Raw genomic sequence first — 20,383 nt, 5'->3', positions numbered from 1 at the left:
TGATTGCACTGTGGTCTGAGAGACAGTTTGTTGTAATTTCTGTTGTTTTACATTTGCTGAGGGGTGCTTTACTTCCAACTATGTGGTCAATTTTGGAATAAGTGCGATGTGGTGCTGAGAAGAATGTATATTCTGTTGATTTGGGATGGAGTTCTGTAGATGTCTATTAGGTCCCTTTGGTGCAGAGCTGAGTTCAATTCCTGCATATCCTTGTTAACTTCCTGTCTCATCGATCTGTCTAATGTTGACAGTGGGATGTTAAAGTCTCTCATTATTATTGTGTGGGAGTCTAAGTCTCTTTGTATGTCTCTAAGGCCTTGCTTTATAAATCTGGGTGCTCTTGTATTGGGTGCATATATATTTAGGATAGTTAGCTCTTGTTGAATTGATCCCTTTACCATTATGTAATGGCCTTCTTTGTCTCTTTTGATTTTTGTTGGTTAAAGTCTGTTTTATCAGAGACTAGGATTGCAACCCTTGCCTTTTTTTGTTTTCCATTTGCTTGGTAGATCTTTCTCCATCCGTTCATTTTGAGCCCATGTGTGTCTCTGCACGTGAGATGGGTCTCCTGAATATAGCACACTGATGGATTTTGACTCTTTATCCAATTTGCCAGTCTGTGTCTTTTAATTGGAGCATTTAACCCATTTACATTTAAGGTTAATATTGTTATGTGTGAATTTGATCCTGTCAGTATGATGTTAGCTGGTTATTTTGCTCGTTAGTTGATACAGTTTCTTCCTAGCATTGACTGTCTTTATAATTTCACATGCTTTTGCAGTGGCTGGTACCAGTTGTTCCTTTCCATGTTTAGTGCTTCCTTCAGGTGCTCTTGTAAGGCAGGCCTGGTGATGACAAAATCTCTGAGCATTTGCTTGTCTGTAAAGGATTTTATTTCTCCTTCACTTATGAAGCCTTAGTTTGGCTGGATATGAAGTTCTGGGTTGAAAATTCTTTTCTTTAAGAATGTTTTTCTTTAAGAATGTTGAATATTGTCCCCCACTCTCTTCTGGCTTAGAGTTTCTGCTGAGAGATCTGCTGTTAGTCTGATGGGCTTCCCTTTGTGAGTAACCTGACCTTTCTCTCTGGCTGCCGTTAACATTTTTTCCTTCATTTCAACTTTGGTGAACCTGACAATTATGTGTCTTGGAGTTGCTCTTCTCCAAGAGTATCTTCGTGGCGTTCTCTGTCTTTCCTGAATTTGAATGTTGGCCTGCCTTGCTAGGTTGGGGAAGTTCTCCTGGATAATATCCTGAAGAGTGTTTTCCAACTTGGTTCCATTCTCCCTGTCACTTTCAGGTACACCAATCAGATGTAGATTTGGTCTTTTCGCATAGTCCCATATTTCTTGGAGGCTTTGTTTGTTTCTTTTTACTCTTTTTTCTCTAAACTTCTCTTCTCACGTCATTTCATTCATTTGATCTTCAATCACTGATACCCTTTCTAGCTACTGAAGCTTGCGCATGCGTCACGTAGTTCTTGTGCCATGGTTTTCAGTTCCATCAGGTCATTTAAGGTCTTCTCTATGCTGTTTATTTAATTAGCCATTTGTCTAATCTTTTTTCAAGGTTTTTAGCTTCTTTGCTATGGGTTTGAACATCCTCCTTTAGCTCGGAGAAGTTTGTTATTACTGATCGCCTGAAGCCTTCTCTCTACTCGTCAAAGTTATTCTCTGTCCAGCTTTGTTCCATTGCTGGCGAGGAGCTGCGTTCCTTTGGAGGGGGAGAGGCACTTTGATTTTTAGAATTTTCAGCTTTTCTGCTCTGGTTTCTCCCCATCTTTGTGATTTTATCTACCTTGGTCTTTGATGATGGTGATGTACAGATGGGGTTTTGGTGTGGATGTCCTTTCTGTTTGTTAGTTTTCCTTCTAACAGTCAGGACCCTCAGCTGCAGGTCTGTTGGAGTTTGCTGGAGGTCTACTCCAGACCCTGTTTGCCTGGGTATCACCAGCAGAGGCTGCAGAATGGCAGATATTGCTGCCTGATCCTTCCTCTGGAAGCTTCGTCTCAGAGGGGCACCCAGCCATATGAAGTGTCAGTCGGCCCCTACTGGGAGGTGCCTCCCAGTTAAGCTACTCAGGGGTCAGGGACTCACTTGAGGAGGCAGTCTGTCCATTCTCAGATCTCAAACTCGGTGCTGGGAGAACCACTACTCTCTTCAAAACTGTCAGATAGGGATGTTTAAGCCTGCAGAAGTTTCTGCTGCCTTTAGTTCAGCTACGCCCTGCACCCAGAGGTGAAGTCTACAGAGGCAGGCAGGCCTCCTTGAGCTGTGGTAGGCTCCACCCAGTTCAAGCTTCCTGGCTGCTTTGTGTACCTACTCAAGCCTGAGCAATGGCGAATGCCCATCCCCCAGCCTCACTGCCACCTTGCTGTTCAATCTCAGACTGCTGTGCTAGCAGTGAGTGAGGCTCCGTGGGCGTGGGACTCTCTGAGCCATGTGCAGGATATAATCTCCTGGTGTGCCGTTTGCTAAGATCATTGGAAAAGCACAGTATTAGGGTGGGAGTGTCCCGATTTTCCAGGTACTGTCTGTCACGCCTTCCCTTGGCCAGGAAAGGGAATTCCCTGACCCCTTGTGCTTCCCGGGTGAGGCTACGCCCCGCCCTGCTTTGGCTCACGCTCCATGGGCTGCGCCCACTGTCCGACAAGCCCTAGTGAGATGAACCCGGTACCTCAGTTAGAAATGCAGAAGTCACCCGTCTTCTGTGTCGTTCATGCTGGGAGCTGTAGACTGGAGCTGTTCCTATTTGGCCATCTTGGAACCTCCCTACCTCTATCAATTTATATTCTTTTTACTATTACTATTGCCTTCCTTCTTACTTTGAGCTTACTTTGTTTTATTTATAACTTCCTAAGCTGGATACTTAGTTCACTAATTTTTAACCTTTATTTTTAATATAAAAATTTAAGAATATACATTTTTTGAAGTACTTCACTAGGTGCATCCCATAACCTTTAATTTATAGCATTTTCATTATTTTCAGTTGTAAGTATTTTTACATTTTCATTATGATTTTTCTTGGATTCATGTTATATAGATGCATGTTCTTCTTTTTAAAATTGAGAAGCATATTCTCGAAGGTCAACATTTTTTGTTTTCTTTTTGTTATCAACTCCATTGTGTTGTGATCAGAGATCATAACCTATATGACATTGATTATTTGAAAGTTGTTGAAACACTTTACTGCCTGAAATGTGGACAATTCTTGTAAATGTTTCATATGTAATTGAGAAGAATGTGTGTTCTCTGATTGTTGGGTACTGGATTCTGTATATATCTATTAAATCAAATTTTTAAATTGTGTTGTTCAAAGACTCAGTTACTGCAAGGTATGTGTTGAAATCTTCCATTTTGAACACCTGGATCCTGCTACGGCTGAAACATCTATCTTTGGATTTCCTTTTTTTCATTTGAGCCAATGAATTTTTGTTGTTTTGCTTGAGTGGGCTTGGATTGGGTTTTGTTTCACAAAGCTAAATGTCTGTCAGTGGACATTTGGGTTGCTTCTACCTTTTGGCTGTTGTGAATAATGCTATGAAAATAGGTATTCAAGTCTCTTTTTGAGACCCTGCTTTCAAGTCTCTTTTTAATATTTTGAAGAACTGCCATACTGTTTCCTGTAACAGCTACACTATTTTACATTCTCACCAATGGTGCACAAGGGTTCCAGTTTCTCCATATCATCACTAATATTTGTTATTTTCAATTTTGTTTGACTATAGACATCCTCATGGGTGTGAGGTGATATCTCATGTGGTCAACACATTTTTATCATGCTTCTGGCACTATGCTAAGTGGATTACAGCACAGCAAACACACTTACAGAAGTTGAAGCCGTGTGGGTATAAAATATACACACATACCGAATTACAGTTTTGCAAACTGCTCTAAGGGAGAACTTCTCCAAGGGAGAAGTTACAGGGGATGGGGTGGAGGGCGTGACTTACTCCTAGAGGAGGAGCATCTCTTAAAGAGAGACATGGTAGGCCGAGCTTGGTTGCTTACACCTGTAATCCCAGCACTTTGGGAGGCCGAGGAGGATGGATCATCTGAGGTCGGGAGTTCAAGACCAGCCTGACCAACATGGAGAAACCCCATCTCTACTAAAAATACAAAATTAGCTGGGTGTGGTGGCACATGCCTGTAATCCCAGCTACTCAGGAAGGCTGAGGCAGGAGAATCGCTTGAACCCAGGAGGCAGAGGTTGCAGTAAGCTGAGATTGCGACACTGCACTCCAGCCCGGGCAACAAGAGTGAAACTTGGTCTCAAAAAAAAAAAAAAAAAAAAAAAAAAAGATACATGGTAGCTCGCTCCCATGCATCCTCCTGAGATGGAGAACTTTTCATTCTGTTCCCTTAACAGGCTTCTGGGAAGGTGACCGTTTAGCTGCTAAGTTTTCAGAGGCCCACAGGTCCTTTCTTAGCATACAGCAGCCTTCGGGACTGGGGCTTGCCAAACATCTTCAAAAGTCCCCAAAGAGCTCTTACTCTGGCAAACAGTTTTCCATCAATAAACAGGGCAATACTTCCTGCCCAGATGCCTGTTAAACTTGCCTCTCCGCCACAGTGAGTCACTCTTAGCAAAGGTTGCCTTGTTGGGCAGGATGGTCTGGTGACACAAGGCTACTTGGTTTTCTATGATTCCTTTTGCCAATTTGTGACCAGAAGTTAGATGGTCACTGGGGCAAGGGGAAGTGGTGGTAAATGGAGTCACCAGAGGTGGCAGGATGGTTGCTATGTTTGGGTGCATTTTCCGTTAATTCTGTCTAAATAGGTTTTTTTTTAAAAAAATATTTATTTATTTATTTATTTTGAGACGGAGTCTCACTCTGTCTCCAAGGCTGGAGTGCAGTGGTGCGATCTCAGCTCACTGGAACCTTCACCTCCTGGGTTCAAGCAATTTTCCTGCCTCAGCCTCCCGAGTAGCTTGGATTTCAGGTGTGCACCACCACACTCGGCTAATTTTTGTATTTTTAGTAGAGACTGGGTTTCACCATGTTGGCCAGGCTGGTCTCCAACTCTGGACCTCAGGTGATCTGCCCGCCTTGGCCTCCCAAAGTGCTGGTGTTGCAGGCGTTAGCCACCATGCCCAGCTGCTAAATAGTTTTTAAAATATATATAGAGAAAGTGACAAGATTGGGCCGGGTGCGGTGGCTCAAGCCTGTAATCCCAGCACTTTGGGAGGCCGAGACGGGCGGATCACGAGGTCAGGAGATCGAGACCATCCTGGCTAACATGGTGAAACCCCGTCTCTACTAAAATATACAAAAAACTAGCCGGGCGAGGTGGCGGGCGCCTGTAGTCCCAGCTACTCGGGAGGCTGAGGCAGGAGAATGGCGTGAACCCGGGAGGCGGAGCTTGCAGTGAGCTGAGATCCGGCCACTGCACTCCAGCCTGGGCGGCAGAGCAAGACTCCGTCTCAAAAAAAAAAAAAAAAAAAAAAAAAAGAAAGTGACAAGATTGGACCCAATGTGATCCTTTCTTGCTTGGCATTTGGGGAGCTTGAGAGGAGGTACCTAGGGCAGTCATTTTAACATTTTCTTTGAAGAGACAGGATGACACCACCCAGTTATGCTAAATTCTTGGAAAATTAGTGCAATACCCTTCTCTTCTTTCTCACTCAAGAAAGTCCAGAAGAAAGCCAAATTATAGGCTGAGTTCAGTGGTTCATGCCTGTAATCTCAGTGCTTTGGAAGGCTGAGGTGGGAGGATCGCTTGAGGCCAGGAGTTCAAGACCACCCTGGGCAACATAGTCAGACTTCCTCTCTACAAAAAATTAAAACAAATCAGCTGGATATGGTGGCATCTGCCAGTAGCCCCAGCTACTCAGGAGGCTGAGGTGGGAGGATCACTTGCACCCAGGAGTTCAAGGTTACAATGAGCTCTAATTGTGCCACTGCACGCCAGCCTGAGTGACAGAGTAATATCATTGTAGCAAAGCATACTTGGCGTAGCACCTGGTACTTAGACCTGTGCTCAAGACCATAAGCTATTATTATTATTACTACTATTGAGATAGAGTCTCGCCCTGTCGCCCAAGCTGGAGTGTAGTGGTGCAATCTCAGCTCACTGCAATCTCTGCCTCCCTGGTTCAAGTGATTCTCTGCCTCAGCCTCTCAAGTAGCTGGGATTACAGGCACCTGTCACCACGCCCAGCTAATTTTTGTATTTTTAGGAGAGACGGGATTTCGCCATGTTGGCCAGGCTGGTCTTGAACTCCTGACCTCATATGATCCATCCACCTCAGCCTCCCAAAGTGCTGGGATTACAGGTGTGAATCACTGTGCCCTGCCTATTTTCAGTCAATTATTATTATGTATGTTTTAGGCCTAACTTTCAACCAGGAGTAGCCAAACCACACCCCATGGTCCAAATCCATCCTGCCACCTGTTTTTGTATGACCTGAGAACTAAGAATAATTTTTGCATTTTTAAGTAGCTAAAAAGAGAATAATAGTCTCTGACATGTGAAAATTATATGAAATTCAAATTGCAGTATCCTTAAATAAAGCTTACTTGGAACACAGCATTGCCTATTTGTTTATGCATCGTCTGTGACTGCTTTCACACCACCATGGCCGAGTTCAGCAGAGACCATATGACCCACAAAGTCTCAAATATTTATTTTCTGTTCCTTTACAGAACAAGTTTGCCAAAACTCTTACTAGACTGTCACAGCCATTGGAATCCACAAGTTCGTACTTGTTGAATATTTGTTTTATCTGTGAGGTTCAAGGCCATGTCCATCTTGCTCACCATTTCCTTCCTTCCTTCCTTCCTTCCTTCCTTCCTTCCTTCCTTCCTTCCTTCCTTCCTTCCTTCCTTCCTTCCTTCCTTCCTTCCTTCCTTCCTTCCTTCCTTCCTTCCTTCCCTCCTTCCCTCCCTCCCTCCTTCCTTCCTTCCTTCCTTCCTTCCTTCCTTCCTCGGATTTTCGCTCTTTCGCCTAGGCTGAAGTGCAGTGGGTGATCTCAGCTCATTGCAACCTCTGCCGTCTGCTTTCAAGCAATTCTCCTGCCTCAGCCTCCCCAGTAGCTGGGATTACAGATGTCCACCACCACGCCTGGCTAATTTTTGTATTTTTAATAGAGTCGGAGTTTCACCATGTTGGCCAGGCTGGTCTTGAACTCCTGAGCTTGTGATCCACCCGCCTCAGCCTCCCAAAGTGCTGGGATTACAGGCATGAGCCACGGTGCCTGGCCTCACCATTGTCTTTCTATTTCTGAATATAGAATTGACCTCAGTCATTTCTATGGAGTTCATTGTAACCCAGATATCTTGAGATTTTCCAGCTTTCTGGGTCATCTTCCATTACAGTTGTTATATAATTGTTTGAGCTCTGTTTTGCATTGATCCAAAAAAATTGCAGTTTTATACCAGACAGTCCTCCCCGGGCATTTCTGGTGGTCCTTGAGGAATACTTCCATGTTCCCACATCTGTTTTAAGAGTATTCCTCTGGGAGCCTCCTAAGTTCTCTGCTGGACATCTTTCATTGCCCTAATTGGCCCCACTTCTTTTACTGGAGACCTGGAGATGAGAACAGAAAAACATCATAGGAAAACCTGGATGCTAAATTCCGGACTTCACATATTTTAGAGCTCACGCATCGTGCTCACGAGCACCCCAGCTGGTGAACCTTCTTCTCCTGCCACGGTGTCGTGGGCTCATCCTGCTTCCCGTGTCGGTGGAGTCTTTTTGACTCTCTCTCCTTCAAATTCCAACTTCCACTTTGTTCCAGAGAGAGAGAAGGAAAATCCTTTCCTCTCCGTCATGCAAAGTCTTCTTTAGAGAGATGCATTTCTTCCCTCCATGACCTTTTCAGAAGAGGAGATCGCGGCCAGGTGCGGTGGCTCACACCTGTAATCCCAGCACTTTGGGAGGCCGAGGTAGGCCGATCACTTGAGGTCAGTTCAAGACCAGCCTGACCAACGTGGTGAAACCCCACCTCTACAAAAAATGCAAAAATTTAGCCAGGCATGGTGTTGAGCACCTATAATCCTAGCTACTCTGGAGGCTGAGACACGAGAATCACTTGAGCCGGAAGGTGGAGGTTGCAGTGAGCTGAGATTGTGCCACTGTACTTCAGCCTGGGCAACAGAGTGAGACTCCATCTCAAAAAAAAAAAAAAAAAAAAAAAGAGGAGATTGCTTCCCCTTCGCTTAATTGAAATGCCTCCAAGAGTCCAAGAGTGTTCTCCCAAAACAAAACAGAAATTTTCCCTCCTCTTCTCTTCAGACCCACTGTGATGAACTCAATCTGTATTGAGTAGCTGAAAAAAATGCTGGTGGCTTTAAAATACCTGTTTGTCCCCCACTTTGAGCCTATAAGATAGTAGAAAACATCAGAGTTCAGTTTCACAGCACAAATGAATAAATGAATGAACCTCCTCTGTCTACATATATATATATAGTAAATACAATGATCTGTATAATTTTATATAGCACATATATGTAGTATATAAATATATGTGCTTTTCTCTATATACCATATCATACAGTAAAATATTATAGGGTCAGACATGGTGGCTCATGCCTGCAATCCCAGTGCTTTGGGAGGCCAAGGCAGGAGGATCGCTTGAGGCCTGAAGTTCAAGACCAGCCTGGGCAACACAGGGAGACCGTGTCTCTACAAAACATTTAAAAAAGTTGGCCAGGTGTGGTGGTGCACACCTGTGGTCCTAGTTGCTTGGGAGACTGAGGCAAGAGGATTGCTTGAGCCCAGGAGTTGGAGGCTGCAGTGAGCTATGATTGTGCCACTGTACTCCAGCCTGAATGACAGAGCGAGACTCTGTCTCAAAAAATAAATAAATAATATATTAAATTACCTAAAAATATTGACACTTTATTGTTAGTGGCTCATGTCTTTCTTCACAGGGATCCAGACCCAGTGTTGGTTAATCTCTGGTTCAGAAACGCTGGGCCTAACAGCCAGCTGCTGATGCCTGAAATCATGAGATGAATTTCTGATTGGGCTTCTTGGCTTCATTCGTACTTTTGCATGCCCTCAGCCTGGTATCCTCCTCCAGTGTTACCAGCTCTAGTGTTTAAAAATGATCTCCACAGTCCCCAGGACTGGGGGCAAGGGAGGCGAGAAGAGAGGATGGGACAAGCGTGGGCATTGATCAATGACCTCCTGTTCCTGGAGGAGTCTTCCAAGTATCTGCCCTACCGGTAGCAGGTTATTCTAGGCTCCTAAGTCTGTGGGGGTGTGATGGTGTTAATAACATCCTGTGCTGAGTGGGCACAGGTGGAGGAAGTGGATACCCAGGAAGCTGGCGGAAGGGAAGAGAGGCAGTGAGTGGGTTCACAGGCTGAGAAAAGTACTTTGATGTGCTAGTGGGGTCTGGTGTTAGAATCTGGCTTTGAGGTCCTTTTGGGGGTAACAGCTGTGATCAAAGAACCAGTGGCATTGTGACGGTGGTGAGAATAATGCCTGTTTATGTCTCTTTTCTTTGTTACTTTTTTATGATGAAAGTCAGATTCCTTTTTTACATTTGAAATATATATGTAAGAGAATAAAAATGGATCCCATCACTGAAAGATTTCATCAAAAAATATCTATGGAGCATCACCTGTGGCTAGATTCCAGGTTCTGGGAATAGAGAGAGAACAAAACAGATTCCCTCCTTCCTGGGATTTATGAACAGAAGAACAAATGAATAAGATATTTTCAGATAGTGACAAAGGCAAGGAAGAAAATAAAAGAGAACATACAGGTATCTTGCTGGGAGGTTAGTTTAGCAAGAGGTGATCATTGTTCACATTTGCGTGTGTGGTGTTCAAGGTCTTTTTTACCTTCAGTGTCTGTCCTTCTCTTTGCGTTCTGATCTAATTACGCATCATCTATCTAAAAATGGGATCATGATGTACACTCTGTGTTGTAACCTTAGTTTTTTCATTTACTTGGGAACATCTTTCTGTTTCATTTATTCATCGGCATCATTATTTTTACAGATGTGGAGCCATTAATCACATGGCTCTACCACACTTACGTAACCAGCCCTTTGTGATTGCACACAGGTTGCTTCCATTGTGTTGAAAAGATGATGCATCTGGAAACTGTCCCTTTCCTTATATTGCCACTACCACCTCCCTCGCTCAAGCTTGGGAGGTGGCAGGTCCCTCGCTTGGACCATTGAAGTAGCCTCTTAACTAGTCCTCTGGCTTCATTTTATACTCCTCTGCCAAGATTTTATATTTCTGGTCATGCCACTCTTTGGCTTCCAAACTATCATTGGCTCCCTATTGCCTACACAATGAAACCTAAACATCTTGGATTTACGGTGGTTGGTTGTGCACTCATAAAACAGGATGGCTTGAATAAGCATGTGAGAAGATGCTAAATACCCCTGGTCATTTAAAAAAATGCAAATTGAAACCACAACGAGATACCACTTCACCTTTATTAGAATGGCTGTTAAAAACAATAACAACAACAATGGAATATAACAAGTGTTGGCAAGGATGCAGAGAAATTGAAACCCTTGTATATTGCTGGTGGGAATGTAAAATGCTGCAGCCACTACAGAAAAACAGTATGACGGTTCCTCAAAAAGCTAAACAGAATTACTACACAACCCAGCAATTTCACTTCTAGGTAGATAACCAAAAGAATCGAAAACAAGGACTTGAACAGATACCCCTCAATGTTCACTGCAGCATTAGTCACAATAGCCAAAAGGTGGAAACAAACCAAATGTCCATCCATCAATGAATTGATAAAGGTAATGTGGAATATTCATACGATGGGATATTATTTAGGTGTACAAAGGAATGAAGATACAGTACATCCCTCAACATGGATGAAACTTGAAAGCATTATGCTAAGTGATATAAACCAAACGCAAAATGATCAATATTGTATACTTTCACTTACATGAAATATATAGATTAGGTAAATTTATGGAGACAGAAAGTAGATTAGAGATTACCATGTTCCTGGGAATGGGGAGTTATTGCTTAATGGCTGCAGAGTTTCTGCAAGGGTGATGGAAGAGTTTTGGAAGATGGAAGAGTTTCAAGATAGTGATGATAGTTGTACAGCGATGTGAATGTGATTAATGCCATTGAATTGTAAACTTAAAAATGATTACAATGGCAAATTTTATGTTATGTATATTTTAGTACAATTAAAAAAAAAGCCTGGATGATATGTCCATCCCTGCCTCCATGCCTTTGCTCACATGGCTTGCTTTTGCTGGGGCACACTTTTCTTACATTTTGCCTATTGAAATCTCATTCTGTTTTCAAGGTTGATCTCAAATAGGACCTCCTTCCTTGATGACTTTTCTAACTTATTGTCTCCCTATGTGTTCTCAAACCAGTGTGATCTTCCATTTGTCTGAGCTCTCAGACTATGCTCTGTGTCCCTTTGGGGCTGTTGCTTTGCCTTCATCACTTACTAGGCTGTAAGTTCTTTGAGTAGAGGCACCTTGCCTTATTCATCTTTGCATTATTCATCCAACAAATATTTACTGAGGCCATACTATGTGGTAGCCTGGAATATAATGCCAGTGCACTGTAAAAAATCAATTAATGTTCAATTGAGTTGGCATGCCATATGTGGTCTGGACCTCAGATTTTCGGAGGACTTTCAGAGTGTGTAACCTCCTCCCTATTAAATAGTCTTGTTGGCTCTTATTCTTGGAATTAGTGGACTGTGATAGGTAGTTTTTTCTTTCTTCTGGGAACATATATAATTCTTCTTTTTGGGAAGTCATTTTCTTTCTTCTTCCCTGACTCCAACCCATGTGATTTGAGTGAACTGCCATGTTTTCACATGCCCTTGCTCTCTTGGTTACTGTTGATTGGTTCAAGGTGAACACCTGACCCAAGCTGGACCAGTCAGAGCTTTGCCCTAGGATTTTTGAAACCGGAACAGAGAGGAGAGCCTGGGGAGTTGAGAAGCCACATTGCCACCTGTGTTAGAAGCTGACATGTAGCAGAATAGGATGTGGCTGATGCACAGATAGAAGAAGATAGGAGCGGAGAGAAAAAGCCCTGGTGCCAGTTGCATCAAAGATCCATCTGTATCTTTGTCCCTTTCAGAGCTTAATGTTTCAACACTTAATTGTACTCCTCAAGGCAACAAATTCCCCTTTAATCTAGGTTAGTTTGAGTTTAGACTCTGTCACTTGCAACCAAATTGCTGCACCTCTCTGAGCCTCAGTTTCCTCATTTTAAAGTATTGATAATGACCCCTTCCTCATATTTTAAAAATTTGATGCATATAAAATGCTTATGATGGCTCCTGGCACATAATACACACCTAATAAATGTTAATTATTACTATTTGAATTAGCATTCATAGTGCCTGGAGACGATGTGAATGAGAACATAAGTCTATCAAATAAGAATAGAGATGGCTCTGATTTTTCTTTAAGCTCTGTCCAAGACAGAAGGGCCATTTTTTTTTTCATGACTTTATTACCTCTTTGCTTTATGTCCTTGTAAGGCCCAGACTGCCTCCTTCATTGATGACAAGGAGTTCTTACCACCGTTAGCCAGTTCTCATTAAGGTGCCTCCACTCTGGGGGCCTGAGACACAGATGGGCTTGTTCCATACTCTGAGAGGAGCCTCGTCTCCCTACATTCCCCTTTGGCTCCAGCTGATAGACACTCAGTACACAGTTCCAAGACTTAATTGCATTCTGCTTGTATGTTGCCAAACACTAAAACCTTGTTGTTGGAGTTAAGTGTTTTGGGAAATGGTCTGTAATATTTCACCAACCGAGACTTCAAAAAGTTGGAATTGCTGAATAGCTGCCAGATCCGAACTTGATCTCCAGTTGGCCTACCTGTGCTCACTGGAGAGGACATGTTGAAACCTTCCTTCCCTGTGAGCTCTGTGAATTCATTTAAGAAATATTCTGTCCCTGCAGTGGCATTTAGTGGCACATAGTAGACTCTCAATTGTGGATTTTAAATATATTATGCATTTTAAAGACACTAAAAATATAATAACTTCAAATACTTAAATCATGGTTACACTGTGTCAGACACTCTTTCAAGCATCTACATATACTAATGCAATGGTTCACGAACTCTCCTGCATGTTAGAATCACGTGGGTAATTTAAAATAGTCCAGATGCTCACGCCACGCCCTACACCAATGAAATCAGACTCTCCTAAATTGAGAGTTTTAAATACGCCCCAGGTGACTCACATATGTAGTCAACTGTGAGAATCATTTCATCTTCATAACACCTTATAAAGCAGGTGCTGCTACTACTCAGGTTGCATAAGTGAGGAAACTCAGGCACAACAGACAGGTTAAGTGACTTGCCCAAGGTCACCCAGCTGGCAGATGTCAGAGCCAAGTGTTGAACCAGGCTGTATGGTCCCAGAGTTCATGCCCTTAATCACCAAAACCTATAACCAGAAGCCCACATATTCTTTTTTTTTCTTATTTATCTTTTTTTTTTTTTTTTTTTAGACGGAGTCTCGCATTCTCGCCCAGGCTGGAGTGCAGTGGCACGATCTCGGCTCACTGCAAGCTCTGCCTCCCGGGTTCACGCCATTCTTCTGCCTCAGCCTCCCGAGTAGCTGGGACTACAGGCGCCCGCCACCACGCCTGGCTAATTTTTTGTATTTTTAGTAGAGTTGGGGTTTCACCATGTTAGCCAGGATGGTCTCAATCTCTTGACCTCGTGATCTGCCCACCTTGGCCTCCCAAAGTGCTGGGATTATAGGCGTGAGCCACCATGCCCAGCCGAAAAATTTATCTTAAAAGTATTTGTTTACACACACACACATCACATGTGTTTACATTATACAGATTAATTCTATAATGAAAATCTGTGGCCCCATCAACCATAGAACTATGGCATTGCCAATAAGACATACACCTGATGCTCTTTCCCAGTCCAGGGCCCCAGGTCCCCTCCACAGAGGTCATTGTTATCCTGAGTTTGGGAGTTTATCACTGCTTTGCATATATAAAGTCATATTTGTATGTATACCTACACAGCATGTGTTTTACTCTTGCTTATTCTTGTTTTATAAAAATGAGATCATGCTATTATATGTCATCTTCTGGTTTTAATTTTTTTCCTGCTATTTCCCAAATTTTATTTTTTTAAAATTTTAATTTTAGGTTCAGGGGTACATGTGCAGGTTTGTCGTACATTAATAGGTAAACTTGTGTCATGGGGGTTTGTTGTACAGGTTATTTCATCACCCAGGTATTAAGTACCAAATAGTTATTTTTTTCTGCTCCTCTGCCTCCTCCCACCCTCCACCCTTAGGTAGGCTGCAGTGTCTGTGGTTCCCTTCTTTGTGTCTACGGGTTCTCGTCATTCAGCTCCCACTTATCAGTGAGAACATGCAGTATTTGGTTTTCTGTTCCTGTGTTAGTTTGCCATGGATAATGGGCCTCCAGCTCCATCTATGTTCCTGCAAAACGTGATCTCATCCATTTTTATGACTGCGTAGTATGCTGTGGTGTATATGTGCCACATTTTCTTTATCCAATCTGTCATTGAGAAGCCTGCATATTCTTTTATTCTCTGTCCCCATCCCACTGTCTGGTTCAAACTCCCATGCTCTCATAATGTCTCCTGGACATTTCAAAGTCTCGTCATTGGTCTTCTTTCTTGAGTCTCAGGCTCTCTAACTCAGCTCTGTCCAATGGAATTATAATGCGAGCCACATATGTAATTTTAAATTTTCCACTGGCCACATTAAACAAGTAAAAAGAAGCAGGATAAATTAATTTTAATACCATCTTTTATTTAACCCAATATATTTCAAATATCCTTTTGACACATAATCAATATTAAACAATATTAACGAGATAGTCTACATTCCTTTTTTCATACTCACTGTTCAAAGTCCCGTGTGTATTTTATACTTATAGCTGTTGAAAAATCACAAAATCTATGCATTTAGGTAAAGAGGCTTTATTTTTTAAAAAAAGGGTTACAGTCTACAAGGTGGCCATCCCACAGGCTGGGAACCATACCTCTGGCCAGAATCATTAGCAGGCATTTTGAAGGAGAGGAGTTGGTTTCTTTTTTTTTTTTTTGTGAGATGGAGTCTTGCTCTGTCGCTCAGGCTGGAGTGCAGTGGCGCAATCTCGGCTCACTGCAAGCTCTGCCTCCCGGGTTCAGGCCATTCTCCTGCCTCAGCCTCCTGAGTCGCTGGGACTACAGGCGCCCGCCACCACGCCCGGCTAATTTTTTGTATTTTTAGTAGACACGGGGTTTCACCATGTTGGCCAGGATAGTCTTGATCTCCTGACCTCGTGTTCCACCCGCCTTGGCCTCCCAAAGTGCTGGGATTACAGGCGTGAGCCACCAGGCACAGCCAGGAGGAGGAGGGGTCGGACAGGAATTTTAGCTGACTGGGGTGGCCAAATATACATATTCAACAGGTTATGAGAAGAGTTATGAATATTTATGAAGGTGGTTATGACATGTGTGACATATGACTCGTTCACCTTGGGGTGGGGCCTGACATTTAAATGTATTATATTTAGGTCCTATATGTCAAAAAGGTCTTTTTAGGACAAAGGCACTCATGTACACAGCCTCTGTAAACTGGCCAGAATCAGTCCATGGTTGTGGTCTTTTTTATTAGGAGAAAGTTATTGAAATCAGTCTCTCATCTAATCAAAGCTGTAGTTATGGCTGGTGGAAAGGGAGCGGTGCGGGGGAGGATCAGTTCGTCAGTGTCTGGTGGTTGGTTAGTGGCAGTTGCTTTAACATTGCTTATCTCAAGGCCAGCGCTTGTTTAGCTGCTAGAGAAAAAGAAAAACCTTGTGGCAGTTAGAATCCAGTTTATTCTTTAAGTGAAGGAGTGTGTGACTTAACCCTTTCCTGGAACGGCCATAAGCTCTGTTGATATCTTGATATCTTATTGCTACAAAGAATTCATTTTGTCGGTCTTGTGATCTCTATTTTAACATTAAATCTGGTCAGTTGTGTCTAAACTACACAAAAGAGGGGGTATAACGAGGTGTGTCAGACCTCCAGTTCTTGTCATGGCCGTGAACTCAGTTTTTAAGGTTTTTCTGGGGGTCTCTTTGGCCAAGAAGGCATCTGTTCTGTCGGTGGGGCTTAAGATTTTATTTTTAGTTTACATCGCACATCTCAATTTGGACTGGCCATGTGTCCAGTGCTCAGTAGCCACACACGGCTAATGACCACCATATCGGATGGTGCCGCTGTAACCCATTCCCCACCCTGCAGACAGAGCAAACTTTCTAAAATGTAAACATCACTGGTTTTCTCAACAATTTAGAACATATCCCTAGCTTCCTATTACTCTCAAGACAGATTCCTCAAGGTTGTTTGTGATTTATTTCCAACTCACCCTTCTAGACTATTTTTCCATAACTTCACGTATGGACCTTCCAGCCCTAACAAACTTCTTTTTTCTCCCCCAATACATAATTGTTTTTCAGGTCACTGTGACTTTGCACAGGCAGTTTTCTCCACCTGAAAAGCCATTCCTCTTCTCTGGTTCTTTCCACTTCTTCACCTACAACACTCCTCTTCTCCTCAAGTGCCTTCTCATTTATTTTAAAAATCTTCGAGGATTCATCTGGGATGGGTTAGTCCAACCCTCCTGTGCATTCATGTGGAACCTTGAACATAGCTTTTATCATATTTGTTGGTAGCTGCCTATGTGCTCACATCTCTCACAAGGCCAAGTGCTTCACCAGAGCAAGGATCATGGCTTGTCTCCCTTTCTGCTCCCAGTACCTTTCTCACTCAGTGCCTGTCAAATATTCGACACATAATATTAGACCCCATTCCCTCCAGTCATTTGTATTACTTGCCTGGTCTTGGTTGAAATGTAGATTTGGGACCCTCATAATCTAACTTTCTGATTTTACAGATGGGGAAACGGAAGCCCTAGAAGAAAAGAAGACTAAATGTATTACCATCTGACCCACTTCCTGGCTAGCCTGTTCACCTGTCTGCTATTCTTCATTGGTGAGTTTTCTGCAAATGTAAAACGGCATTAAATTGAAGAAGCGAGGAGGAGGCCGGTTGGCCTGCTTTATGCAATCAGTGGTTCATGAAATCATAAAGTGTAAATAAAATGTTTGTAAATGAGACCGCATTTCAGATGCCCTAGAGTTGCTAGACCTGTAATGCAATCCTCTTACAAGCTCTGGTATAATGAGAAAAGAGTGTTAAATTTATTGTCTTTGTAAATTTGTATCCCTTTCCTCCTCTGTTGGAACTGCTTTACAAGTGAGATCCAGCTGCTGTTTTAGCAAACTTGGATGGTGATGTTTCTGTGTCACCCCAAGTAAAAATGGTTTGGGGTGGATGGTCTGTTTCTTTGATCCCTTGAAGCCTCAGCTCTCTTTTTTATCATGGGGTTAGGGTGGGGAAAAAGAGAGAGAGAAAGATTTAGAATGTGCTCAGAACAGCCAGTTTGTGGGGTGAACTAAAGAACATTGCAGAGCATTATTTCATGCTCCTTCATTGAGGCACTTGGCCATTTGACTCCCATTAAATTGGAAGTTGCGTGTTTAAAAAAAACTTTATGTAAAGTTTAAGTTTTTTATGCACAAGTTAGGCGCACTGTTTCTCTTTGCAAACTCACTGTTGGGAGAGAAGCTAGAGACCCAAGGAGGAGATAGAGGAAGGGTTAATTAGGATATCAGTCGCCTGGGGTCATTTAACGCAAGGGAAGATAACTAATCTTTCAGTATCTGAGAGCATCACTGGGGTATAGTGAGAGGAATGCCAATTCATAGGTACCCTCGATGCTCTAGAGTTAATATCAGGAGATTTAAAGAGAGGCATTGGAAGTTTATCAGAAGTAACACTGGGGATGAGATGACAAGAATGCCACTATTGGCCGGGCGCGGTGGCTCAAGCCTGTAATCCCAGCACTTTGGGAGGCCGAGACGGGCGGATCACGAGGTCAGGAGATCGAGACCATCCTGGCTAACACAGTGAAACCCCGTCTCTACTAAAAATACAAAAACTTAGCCGGGCGAGGTGGCAGGCGCCTGTAGTCCCAGCTACTCGGGAGGCTGAGGCAGGAGAATGGCGTGAACCCGGGAGGCGGAGCTTGCAGTGAGCTGAGATCCGGCCACTGCACTCCAGCCTGGGTGACAGAGCGAGACTCCGTCTCAAAAAAAAAAAAAAAAAAAAAAAAAAAAGAATGCCACTATTATCCCTTTCGTACTGTGGAATGCCCAACTTCTCCTGGGTTTCTTGGCTTGCCTGACACCAGACATGTGGTCTCTTTCTCAGTACAGACTGAATGGGGGTGCCAGGGTCAATCCACACCCAAACTACTCGTAAAGCTTCAGATAGACTTTTGCTAAGATAGCTATAAATATAAGTTCTAATATTTTTTTCTGCTCCCTAATGGATCATCTTGTGCAACCCTTCCACTTTGAAGACCATTGAGCTAGGAAATTTACTTACCTGGCGCCTCTTTTCACAGTGGTAGAGACATGAGGGTTGGCTCTGATAACAATCCCCACCTTGCATTTGTTTCATGCTCTTTTAAATCCAAATTGGCACTTTCACACCTGCTGCAAAACGGAGTGATAAAACATCTGTGTTCTTAGTCTTTCCCTTTTCTCTTGATTGATGTTGTGAATTTAACTCAGGGTTTCGTCTTAGCATCACCTGCGTGATATATCCCATGATAGTGCCTTTCTCTACGACCTCACTCGCCCTCTTAGAGGAAGGGGTGTCTAGAATTTGACTATGCTTATACACAGATCTCTTTTCTTTCTCCTGTTGCATTAATTGGGAATCAGTTTGTTTCAAGTGAAGGAAATCAAATTAAATGTGGCTTCCGCAGAAAGAGAAGCTGTTAGCCGCCATAACCAAAAGTTCAAAGATCTGTCTAGGGAGCCAGGGGCCCAGATGATGTGACCAATATTTGATCTCTCTTTTGCTGCATTTCTTGGCTTTGTTTTCCTCCCTTTGTTGGCAGTTTCTCTCTGTGTGCTGGTTCCCAGAAGCAGTAGGCTTGTTTTATCCTTAGTGTCAACAGTTCCAGAAGAAAGAAGGCTTCTTGTTCTCTCTTCCAGTTCCAACAGAAGTTCAGGAATTGAGTTTTATTGGATTACTTTGGGTGTCCATCCTGAGCCATTTGCTATGATTAGGGAAATGTCATGCTTGCATTATCCAGGTCTTGGTCACGTGCCCACACCTGGCACTGGACTGAAGCACTGCTCAATCCACAATGAATGAGAGTCAGGGGGAAGGGGTTGCTGCCTAAAGAAGAGGCAGTGGGCAGGCACGAGCTACACACGTGTTCCATCTTTGAGTGAGGACTTTCCTTGACAGAGGCTCAACTATGGGGTTGGAACGATACAGTCCTTTGCCTGAATTACTGCTTTCATTTTGCTATGCAATTGTGATGCTAACTATCCAGAGGTAGGTCAAAGCTTTCAGATTAAGGGTACACAAGAATGTCCTCAATTAAGACACCATTCATAGAGGTCCCAGGCCACCTACACTTCTGACCAACTGGCTACACTTTGAGGGTTCCCACTAGCCCCTCTGGTCCATTAATTCACTATCATATATATTGTACTTTGTTGAGTTCTTATCTGTGTATAAGACAGAACAACCCACAGAACTCAACAAAGTATGATATAGATGATTATAATTTTATTATAAAGGATATAAATAAAAATGATCCAAATTAAGAGTAACACAGAGTGAGGTCTGGGAGGGGCCAAGATGTGGTGTTTCCATGTCTTCAGGATATCAATATATGATTATCAAAAAGGGAAACTCACTGGAGTGTTGGATGTTCAGAGTTTTTATTAGGGCTTCATCATGTAGACATGCTTGGTTGAATCAATGGCGATGTGATTGAACCCCACCTCCAACCCTCCTTCTGTCCCCAGAGCACAGGAAGATGAGAGGATATAATGTGGTTCAAAACTCCAACCCTCTAATCACTTTGTTGGTCTTTCTGGCATGACCAGCTTCCAGCATAAAACTGTCTAAGGACCCACTGTGGATCACCTCATTAGCATAAACTCAGGGGTGATCTGTGGGGCCCACTATGAATAACAAAGAAACTCGTCTCACTCTGGAACTTCTAAGGGTTTAGAGGCTCCCTTCCAGAAACTGGGGATAAAGACCAAACCAATTCCTTATGATATACCACTCCTCTATGCTGGGTCCCAACTTCTTCCCAGGCCTGGAAACTAACACTGTCCAATATTCACTGTCTCCTCTGCTGCCACCACTTCTGGACCCAACACCAGCTCTGACTGAGGCTTTTAGCCACTTCCTCCCTCAGCCCATCAGAGGTCTCCTTTGGGGTCTCCTCCTGAACTGTACTGTCCTCTATTCCAAGCCCTTCTTTCTTTTCCTCCCAATGCTAGTGACTTTGGAAGAGTCCACCTCTCTATGTCTCAGTTTCTTCATTGGTAAAAT

The 20,383-nt window shown here is 43.1% G+C and overlaps 1 long non-coding RNA gene across 4 annotated transcripts in view; it reads left to right on the top strand.

Annotated features, from left to right (window-relative positions):
• The window catches only part of LOC126930721 (uncharacterized), a 213,844-nt gene that overhangs the window by 29,793 nt on the left and 163,668 nt on the right, over nucleotides 1-20,383 (top strand). For all 4 annotated transcript variants that reach the window (XR_007717655.1, XR_007717657.1, XR_007717658.1 and 1 more), the window contains exon 2: nucleotides 16,845-16,942. This is a non-coding gene — a long non-coding RNA (uncharacterized LOC126930721). The remainder of the gene's footprint in view (nucleotides 1-16,844; nucleotides 16,943-20,383) is intronic.

Source organism: Macaca thibetana, chromosome 11, assembly GCF_024542745.1.
Source record: "Macaca thibetana thibetana isolate TM-01 chromosome 11, ASM2454274v1, whole genome shotgun sequence".
Taxonomy (NCBI): Eukaryota; Metazoa; Chordata; class Mammalia; order Primates; family Cercopithecidae; genus Macaca; species Macaca thibetana.
The sequence above is the reverse complement of the archived record's forward strand: the minus strand, read 5'-3'. Positions and strand labels throughout refer to the sequence as shown.